The following is a 10920-nucleotide window of genomic DNA, read 5'->3' on the forward strand; positions in this document are numbered from 1 at the left end:
TGGCGCAAGCGCTGAGGGATCGCGTTAGGCTGGGAGGGACTAAAGTGAAGAGACGGCCGGAAGCGGGTGCGGTAGGGAAGCAGCCAGTGGCGGGGAAAGGCTTGGGGACTTTGAGACAGCCAACTCTTTACCGTATATTTTACGTGTCTGGCATTGTGCTTAACACCAGTATTGCCATACCGCTTAATCCCTTCTTCAACAGCAGTCCCAGGAGAAAGAAATACTATCATTTCTACTTTATATTGGGGGAAACAGAGGCTTGGAGAAAGCAAGTGATTTAAGTTCACAGAGCTAGTATTTGGTGGAGCTGCTCTAACCCTGTCAGTTTGGCTGCAGAACCTGTGCTTTAAACCTCCCCCGTGGTGCTTCCGTTTAGAAAAGTTCAAACCCCTGGTGCTTGTCATCCTGGTAAGCCACTTCTGCAAGGGCTGTTCGCCTTCAGTGAAGCATCCTGTTGCCCTAGAAGTGGGGCCAAGTCACAGCCATTGTGCACTTCACCGTGGACACAAGGCTGAACGTGTGCCCTGGTCACCATAACTAAACTGCAGGCCTGGGATTTCTCTTGGTCTCTTATCCCTTAACCCTTAGCTTGCAGGGTTCTTTCTCCCTGTCCTCATAGTGCAGGTTAGCTGAGGAAACTGGTCCTGGCTATTCAGCTCCAGAGATATTTTGACTCCTGTCAGGCACCTGTAAATTCAGGACAGCTGGAGGTTACCATCATCGGATAAAGTCTGGCCTTAATACAGGGCTGACAATGGTTATCTTGGACTTCCCGCCAAATCAACAGTGTTTCTTCTGGTTTCCATTTCTTTAAAATATGACTGAGAATCAACCCTTTGATCTTATGTCTACATTAAATAACAGAGTGTGAATAGTCACTAAGGAAATATTTTTGTAAAAAACAAATTATGCATAGAAAAAAGCACTACAAGGAGTTCCCGTTGTGGCTCAGCAAAAACAAATCCGACTAGTATCCATGAGGATGCAGGTTTGATCCCTGGTCTTGCTCAGTGGGTTAAGGATTTGGCATTGTCTTGAGCTGTGGTGTGTGTCACAGACGCAGCTTGGATCTGGCCTTGCTGTGGAATAGGCTGGCAGCTGTAGCTCTGATTAGACCCCTAGATTGGGAACTTCCATATGCCACAGGTGTGGCCCTAAAAAAGGCAAAGAAAAAAAAAAAAAAAAGAAAAAGCACTGCAGATACATCAGATTTAACAGTGATAATATTTGAGGAGTGGCCATTGAATCCTTTCATTCATATTCTTCTATTTTCTATACCTGCTATAATATCTTTTTAATATAGACAAATGAATTGACTATGTTAAAACCTTTTAATTGCCTATTATAATAAGATTAAAATATGTTGTCATGTTTTGACAAGTCATTGTCTTTGGTGCAAGTCATATAGGGGTAACCTGTTTACTTGGAAGAGCATTGAGGTTTTGGTAGGGTATTGTTAAAATGCAGTTTAGGTCAACAATCCTCACAGGAAAAATGAAGCAAATGAGTAAAAATTAATGTTTTTCATATTTTTTTTCTTTTTAGGGACGCATCTGCTGCATATGGAAGTCCCCAGGCTAGTGGTTGAATTAGAGCTGCAGCTACTGGCCTACACCGCAATCAGGGCAACACAAGATACTTAACTCAGTGAGGCCAGGGATTGAACCTGTATCCTCATGGATTCTAGTCAGGTTCGTTACTGCTGAGCCACAGTGGGAACTCCCTGTTTTCCATGAACTTTTGTATAAAAATATGCTACAATCAGAAGTTTTTCTTCTAAAGAATAAAGAGGGGAGGAGCATTTGAGATATTTGAATTCTGGAGAACGAGTATAGAAAGCTATTTTTATTTTGCCTCCTTTGAGATAAACTTTAATCAGTTTATCTTTTTCAGACTGTGCAAGATAAAGATTTCATTCTCTCTCTCTCCCTATATTCCACTTCCCACTATTGCCTTTTAGTGACTTTTCAAGCAGTGGTTAAACAAGAAATATGGTGAAAAGATATAAGAGAAAAATGAGAAGGGATCAGGGGAAGAAGAAAAGATAGAGGAATAGAGGGAGATGCTGATATTGGCATTGAGGTTACTTTGGAATTCCAAGATGGCATGTAGCGACGATTCATCCAAGTCCTGGCACAAGCCCAACTGCCCAGCTAAAGGTAGAGTCACATATACAGTATCCCCTCTCACATACTCAGTATCCACAATAATAACCCTGGCCCAAACTTTACCTTTATACTCGCACAAACTAAACATATATTTTAAGAAAACTTGGAGTCAGTAAACAACAAAGAAATGTAAAGTAAAATCTCTTTGTTTTTCCTGGTGGTTCCTCTTACCATATCATTCATTCATCCCATGATTAATAGCCTAACTAAATATTGAGCTAGAAGTTTTGCCTGCAGCATTACAATGCAACAATTGTCAAACACCAAGGTGAGGTGCTGACGAGATGCATGTTTTTGAAGGAAATATCTTTATATTAGTCTGTGAAGATGGAATTAAATGTGCAAGAATTTTATTAGAGGAAACACTTGTGAGAATGAGGAGGAAACCAGAGGAGGCTGGGAGAGCCATCAGACTGTGGTGCAAGTGTGAAACTGAGTGAAGGAGAGAGGGAGGGAAGGTTGGTGGAAGTGTCCTAGACATCTACACAGTCTAAGGAAGATTTAGCAAGGCTGTTGGGAATCCTTAATCCAAAATCACTATCAGAGCAGTCCTCCTAGGAAGAGCCTGCCTTCTTCTCTGTGCTACACTCAGTCATGGAGTAGCCCATGAGAAACTTGGATCTTGGTGCAAATGTGGCAGAAGCTGGGGGTTTTGGTCAGTTTTGCTCCCTGTATTTGGCAACCAGAACCCAAGAACTGGTTTTTCAATTACTGAAACTTTTCACCAGTTTCAGGCTTGCAAGAAGATTTTGAAAGAGATGAGTTCATGAGGAGGAGTTTTGAAGAGAGCCTTTATTTTGCTTTCCCACACCCCTTCAAGTCTGGTGAGTGAGGCTTCATTGGCACTACTTAGAGAATGTGATGTATGTCCCCTGGGTTTTGAGAAGTACAATAGTGTCTGATACATATCTGGAAAATACTAAGGGAAGGAGAAATGGGTCAGTGAGAAGTTTTGGCAGGGGAGTAAAGGAGAGTTGCTGTATTGGGATCACTCCCATCGGGGCAAATGATGTTTGAGTGTTTCTCATGCACCAGATGTGAGTCACATGTGAGAAGGAGAGAGCTGGCTTGGAGCCTTTTTGACTCTTTCCCAAGGGTATTGCCTGGGAGAGAGATGGGACTCCAAAAGAGAGAATCTGTGTGGTTAGATTATTAGAAAATCTCGAGTTGTAAGTGGAAAAGTAACTGGAACAGTAACTGGGGTAATAGAATGCATCAGCTGTCTAGGGTGACCAGCTTGTCCAGGTTTGTCTGGAACTCTCTCTGCTTTAGTATCCAAAATCTTGAGTCCCAGGAACCCCTCAATCCCAGGCAATTCAGGATGATTTGTTGTTGTACATGTCACAGGAGTTGCAGTCAAGGACACCCCAGCAGGGAGCCTCTGAGAACCCACAAAATCACCCATGAGAGTGAGAGTCAAGCTGAAATATCAAGCAGATCCAGACTATGTGAAGCCAGTTTATGACCATGTCAGTGTTAAAGTAGATTTTATCAGAGGACAATTGGAAAATGATACCAAAGCAGATTCTCCACACTATGATTTTGGAGTGTGTATTAGTTTTCTGAGGCTTCCGTAACAAAATGCCACAGACTAGCTTAAACCACAGGTGCCTTGAACCACAAAAAATTTTCTCCTCGTTCTGGAGACCGGAAGTTCAGGAACAAGGTTCTGGCTAATCCCTTTCTGGTGAGAACTCTCTTCCTGGCTTGCAGGTAGTTGCCTTCCTGCTGTGTCCTCACATGGGCTTTCCTTGATATGTGTGTGTGTCTGTGTAGAAAGAGAGGTATGTCTCTGATAAGGACACTAATCCTATAGGATCAGGACCTTACCCTTATTACCTTATTTTACTTTAATGACTTCCTCATGGTGAGAGGCCTCATCTTCAGGTACAACTATACTGGGGGTTAGAGATTCAACCTAAAAATTTTAGGGGAACACAAACATGTAATTCATAGCAGTATGGCTTGAAACATAGAGATACCTTTTTTTAGTGGAGAACATAAAAATGTCAGGTCTGTTCTATGCCTCACATCCTTATGGAGAAGATATGCTTTAGTGTGTCTTTATCTTTTTCTGAACAAAAGTAAACATTTTATTGTATTTGGAGGTCATTTGTGACACTTTTAGAGCTCTTCAGACATTATTTTAATCTTGTCAAGGTAAAGCTGGACCCACCCAGAGGACAGTTTTCTTCTGTCTTGCAGAGCAGACAAAGTCACAAACCAATGCTAACACTACCACCCATGGAGAAACCCACAAGAGACTGTATGTACAATGATCAGGACTTGGGCCACACAAGGATTTAGCAAACATTAGGACTGTTCTGTGTCATGCTGCTTATATTTATGAAATTTGACATTTTAAAAAAGTTACATAGGATTGGTTAATCAGAGAGTATATCTGAACTGAAGTAGTTGTAAGACACTAGGTCCAAAGGCCAGTACATTAAGAATGAAATGCTGTAGTCACTTCTTGGCCTTTTGACTAAAATCAAGTCCAATATGAGATGTGCCAGAGAGAGAAAAGGCTGTCTTTGTCCATAGATGGATGTGGGATATCCATAACATTCATTTTGAACCCCTCTAGGAGGCCTAGCTGTTTTATTTTTAAGTCCTTGAGGGTTTTAGTAGTTGGAACTAGTTCAGCTGTGAACACAGTGTAGCAGAAGGCTCTAAAATAAAAGTTATTTAAACATGACATACATTTTTTTTTCTTTCATGAAATCAGTTTGGGATTAGTATGGTGATTCATGGGGTGAAGATTCCAGGCTTCTGCTCTCTTGTTGCCCACATTGTGTGGCTTTAATTTTCCAAAGTCATCTCATTGTCCAAGATGCCTGCTAGAGCTCTGGCCATTCCAGTGAACAGGAGGGACAGAGGAATTAGAAGAAAACACACTTCTTCCACTTAAGGACAATTGCCAAAAGTTGTACACAAGTTTCTGCAAGAGAGGCTGGGAAAGGTAATGCTTTTTTAAAAAAGTAAGCCAGTGACTAGCTAGAAAATTGGGGATTCTGTTACTCTAGAACAGAGGTCAACAAACTATGCCCCACAGGTCAGCACCTGTTGTTTATAAATACAATTTTATTGGAATATAGACCTGCCCACTTTATCTGTTGTCTATGGCCATGTTTTTAAAGAGCTTTATTAACATGTAATTCATATACCAGACAGTTCATTCATTTAAAGTGTACAATTCAGTGGCTTTTAGTATATTCACAGAATCTTGCATCTAGCACCACAATCAATTTATAACATTTGCATTACCATGAAGTGAAACTCCACACCCCTTACCCATTTTCTCTAAATCTCCCATCTTCCATTTCTCCCAAGACCTAGACCACAACTCATCTACTTTCTGTCTCTTTAGATTTGTCTATTCTAGACTTTTCATATAAATGGAATCATAAATATGTAGTCCTTTGTGACTGGCTTCTTCCATTTAGCATAATGTTTTCAAGGTTCATCGCAATTGTAGCATGTATTAGTACTTCATTTTTTGTGTGCGGCCAAATAATATTCCATTGTATGAATATACTACATATTGTTTGTCCATTCATCAGTTGAGAAAAGTTAGGTTGTATCCACATTTTGGCTATTGTGAATAAACCATCTATAAACATTCATCTATAAGTTTTTGTGCTGACATATGTTTTCATTTCTCTTGGGTAAATATCTAAGAGTGAAATTGCTGAGTGGTATGGTAACCCTGTGTTTATTTGAGGAACAGCTGGATTATTTTCCAAAGTGGCTATACCATCTTACATTCCCATCCATCAGCAGTATATGAAAGTTTTGGTTTCTCCACAGCCTCATTATGTTTATTATCTTTTTTATTATACTCGTCCTAGTAGTTGTGAAATTATATCTCATTGTGGCTTTGGTTTGCATTTCTCTAACAATGAAAGATGTTAAGCATCTTTTCTTGAGCTTATTGGTGATTTGTATATTTTCTTTGGAGAAATGTCCATACAGATCCTTTCTCCATTTTTCAATTGGGTTATATGTAATTTTTAAATTGAATTTTAATAATTCTTTATATATTATAATTTTCTTATCAGAAATGTAATTTTCAAATATTTTCTTCCATTCTGCTGGGTTTTTTAAAGTTTCTTTTTGGTGCCCTTTTAATCATAAAGGTTTGTAATCTTGAAAGTTCCCTGTGGCTCAGAGTTAATGAGCCCAACTAGTATCCATGAGGATGCAGGTTCGACCCCTGGCCTCGCTCAGTGGGTTAAGGATCTGGCGTTGCTGTGAGCTGTGGTGTAGGTTGCAGACATGGTTTGGATCCCACAAGGCCGTGACTTTGGTGTAGGCTGGCAACTGAAGCTCCAATTCAACCCCTAGCCAGGGAACTTCATATGCCACAGTTGCGGCTCTTTAAAAAAAAAGAAGTTTGTAATTTTGATGATGATCAGTTTAACTGTTTTTCCTTTTGTTGCCTGTGCTTTTGATATTGTCTGTGACTACTTTTGTGCTACAATAGCAGAGTTGAGGGTACTTGTGAGAGAGATCGATATAGTCCTATGACCATATAGCAAACCTAAAATATTCATTCTCTGGCTCTTTTAGAAAAAAATTGCCAACTCTTGCTCTAGAAATAGAGGGAACTGCAAGTAGTCTGTTGTGAGGAGTATATCTTAACTGTGTGAAATCTTTTCTAAAGCATCCAAGTAGAGTAAATAATATGCTAAATGTTTCAAGTATCTCTTTTCACTTTCTAATAAAAATTCCTGTTTTGCTTCATAGCTGTTGAAAGGATGCCAAACACTGCAAAGATTGTAGGTCTTCTCTAGTGTCTTCTGCCAGAACTTTTAATCTTCTTTAGTTTTGATAGAATCATTGTCTTTACCACGATAACTATACAGAGAGATGAATGAACTAATTAGTATCAGAGTAGCATATTATCATTTCTGCTTACATAAGCACAACATCTGAAGAGCCCAAGGTCAAGGTTAAAAGGATCACACTGAATATTGGGAATGACTCTTGGGCTTATTGAACTAGAGCTGATTAGAGAGATGTTTGGATTTGAGTAAATGTCTCCTAACACATGGACATATAGTTTTAAATAAGCAAGCCAGTAAACAAAGAAAAACAGATATCAGCAGCAAAGGGAGAAAACCCTATTGTTATTCCAGTTGTCCTTAAGGTTGTCTCTATGCCTCTACCATCTGAGATTTGCTGATGTGAGCAAATAAATCCTTTTTATTTACTAGTTTGCTTTGGATTTCTGATATTTGCAACTATAGGAGCTCCAATTAATACAGAATTGAACCTGCTAAAACAGTTGTGCAGTCATGGTATTTTTTTCATGCTATCAAGAGATGGCTTCATTCAGAAATAAGTATCTGAAAAGTACAATAAGCTGTTTAATAGCAACTGTTATAGAAATAAATAGCAGCTACCAATATCTATTTTCTCCTGTTCCTCCTGAGCATGCAGCCAATTTTTCCCAACTCCTTTTGTTTCTAGATAGGGTCATCAGTCACCAGTTAAATGTGGGAAGAAGTAATGTGTGTCATTTTTAGGTTCTAATGATTAAGAGTAGGTGTTGGCCTCTTTATTTCCTCCTACTTGTCTTTTTCTGAAGTCCAGATGTGGAGAACTTGGAGGACTCTGAGCCGCTTGGGGGAGGTGTAGTCCCTAGATACAAGAAACCTGGGTCCCTGGGTGTCTGCCTGGAATGGAACCCCTCCCCTTGTCTGTTAACCCACATTGAACTGGCACATGAGAAAGCAATACTTCTTTATTCCGTTAAGGCGCTGAAATAATACAAACAAACCAGCAGTCAGTCTACTCTAATACCTTAGCAGCTTTTTTTTTTTTTTTTTTTTTTTGTCTTTTCTGGGCCGCACTAGTGGCATATGGAGGTTCCCAGGCTAGGGGTTCAGTTGGAGCTACAGCTGCCAGCCTGCGCCAGAGCCACAGCAGTGCCAGATCCAAGCCAAGTCTGCTCATGCCAACCACTGATCCTCAACCCTCTGAGCGAGGCCAGGAATCAAACCAGCAACTCCATGGTTCCTAGTCGGATTTGTTTCTGCTGCGCCATGACAGGAATTCCTAATACCTCAGCAGCTTTAAAACACTCCCTTTTGGGGTTTTTTAATTAAAGTATAATTGATTTACAATGTTTCTTTAATTTCCATTGTACAGAAAAGTGACCCAGTCATATACAGTTCCCTGTGCTGTAAAGTAGGACTCCATTGCCCATCCATTCCCAGTGTACCAGTTTGCATCCACCAACCCCAAACTCTCTGTCCGTTCTACTCCCTCCCTGCTAGAAACTGCAAGTCTGCTTCCCTGATCATGAACTGTCTCTGTTTTGTAGATAGGGTCATTTTTGCCATATTTTAGGTTCCACATATAAGTGATATTGTATGGTATTTGTCTTTCTCTTTCTGACTTCCTTCACTTAGTATGAGACACTCTAGTTCCAGCCATGTTGCTGCAAATGGCACTATTTTGTCCTTTTTTTATGGCTGAACGGTATTCCATTGTATATATGTACCACATCTTCTTAGTCCATTCATCTGTCAATGGACATAGAGGTTGTTTCCATGTCTTAGCTTTTTTGAATAGTTCTGCAATGAACATAAGGATGCATGTATCTTTTTGAATTGTAGTTTTGTCCAGATACATGCCCAGGGGTGGGATTGCTGGATCATATGGTAGTTCTATATTTAGTTTTCTGAGGTACCTCTAAAGTTTTTCCAATACTGGTTGTACTCCCTTAAGGGTTTTGATGGAACTGATTTATTTGGGCAAAAATATTATGTAAAGATATCAACCATCTAAATAAATGTGAATAAGATTTAACCAAGGTTTATGAGAAACAATATAGTACTATAGGTGTTGGCAGTTCCTATTCAGAGTTACATACCAGTTCCCAATTTGTAGAGGGGTTCTACAAATTGGGAACTGATATATTCCCAAGCAATGTTAAAGGTGAAACTGCATGAACTTAGAGACATAGATGATCTAGGAGACAGTTACCCTGATGACAATGTGAAAGTTTTCACTGTGGATGTCCATCACTGGAATCTTGCATTGTTTACATTGTTCTAAATGTATTCTGGGGAATTCCCTGGTGGCTCAGTGGGTTAAAGATCCAGCATTGTCACTGCTGTGGCTGGGGTCACTGCTGTAGCATGTTCAGTTCTTCATGTTGTGGATGTGACCAAACAAACAAACATATTCTGTTGAGGCAAGAGAACTCAAGAGCACCAATCTGAATGCCACATATGTGCTTCTTTGCAAACCATTCCCCTCTAATTCCTCCTCTACCTAGGATGAGCAGAGACGTGTATAGGCTTTATGGCTAGTTCTGTGAAGTCTTGGTTGAAGCTGAAGGGGCAGCTTTTTTTATCTAGTGCTTAGCCACCATCACCAGCTCTAGACTCAGTAGCAGAAGCATCACAGTGAGACAGAGTGAAATTGACATGCAAAGAGAAATCCAAAATAAAAGATTGGTGGAAAAAGATCTGAGAATATTTATATCTCTGATTCTGGGAGTTTCTAAGACCCAGTAATATTCTCGTCCTTTCAATAGTTGTGTGTTTAATAATAATCCTTCCTTTCATTACAAAGGCTATCATACCTTAGTATTTTTCAAATAAATTTATCTTTTTCAAACTAGTTTGTTTGTTTAAAACTAGAAGAAAGGCTCAATGCAAACACAGTTGTTGCAAAACCAAACCAAAAAACTGTTATGCAAGAAGTGGAGGATTTCTCTTTCCACCTTAGTATTCTCATTATACTAAGTTAACTACTCTTAACGTATTTGCTTAGTATCTCCCCACATTTTTTCTGGACATATTGCACATGTGAAATCAAATCACCTTATAACTTGCTTATATTTACATTTCACTCTTTTACTTAGCAATCTATTGTGGAATTGTTTTCTACATTAAGATACATATATTTCATCTTTTTAATAGGTATGTAATATTCTATTGTATGGTTGTGCCTCCCATTTATTTAATTTCCTATTGATGGATAGTCAAAGGATGTTCATGATTTCATAGTATTGCAAAGCAAAGATATAAAATTCATTCATTTATTAATTCAGCGAAAATTATTGTGCCTGTACTGAATGCCAGGCACTTTTCTAGATAAGGTAATTTCTGGAATTTCTATTCATGGGAGGGGAATAAATAAATAAGAGAACAGGTAAATATGAGCTAAATTATTTCACCTAGTGATAAGTTTGGTGAAGACAATGCAACATGGAGATCTGAAAGAGAGTGAAGAGTGTGAATATAGAACTTCTGAGATTGAAGATCTGGGCCATTTTTTCCACAGTTGACATTTGACCTTAATCCTGAGTGATACAAAGCAAGCAGCCCTGTGAGATCACTGCAGAGGGAACAGCAAGAGCAAAGATCCTCAGGCAGTAACAACTTGGGAGTTCAGAGGAAAAGAAATGAGGCCAGTGTATCAGTTAATGTTCTCAGTAATAAAGTAGAGATCAATGTAACAGTTTAAGGAGAAAAGGAATCTATTGGAAAATACTTGGCAGCTCATAGAATCTTTGGGATTACCAGAGAACCCATCTTGGAGATAGACTCACCAAGACAAATCCCCCAAATCCCACCGCAGAACTGCTTTAGTGGGGATGTCACTGCTGTGACCTCTGGTTATAGACAGTGGCTTGCACTAATGACATTACTGCTTCTACTGATTCTGAAATTTCCATGTGCCTGCCACCATTTCCGTCCCCCACTGCCATGATTTGCAACACCAATTTCTT

The 10920-nt window shown here is 39.4% G+C and overlaps 1 long non-coding RNA gene across 1 annotated transcript; it reads left to right on the plus strand.

The window, feature by feature from the left end:
• The first annotated feature begins 35 nt into the window (after window positions 1-35).
• Window positions 36-5798, plus strand: LOC146397008 (uncharacterized). The gene is made up of 4 exons (XR_014826714.1): window positions 36-408; window positions 1961-2159; window positions 2897-2992; window positions 3516-5798. It is a non-coding gene; the product is annotated as an uncharacterized LOC146397008 (long non-coding RNA).
• Window positions 5799-10920: the final 5122 nt, after the last annotated feature.

Source organism: Sus scrofa, chromosome 14 (assembly GCF_054392235.1).
Source record: "Sus scrofa isolate SSC_HxYL_T2T_F1_AM1 chromosome 14, Sscrofa_HxYL_maternal_Yorkshire_Landrace_v2.0, whole genome shotgun sequence".
Classification (NCBI taxonomy): domain Eukaryota; kingdom Metazoa; phylum Chordata; class Mammalia; order Artiodactyla; family Suidae; genus Sus; species Sus scrofa.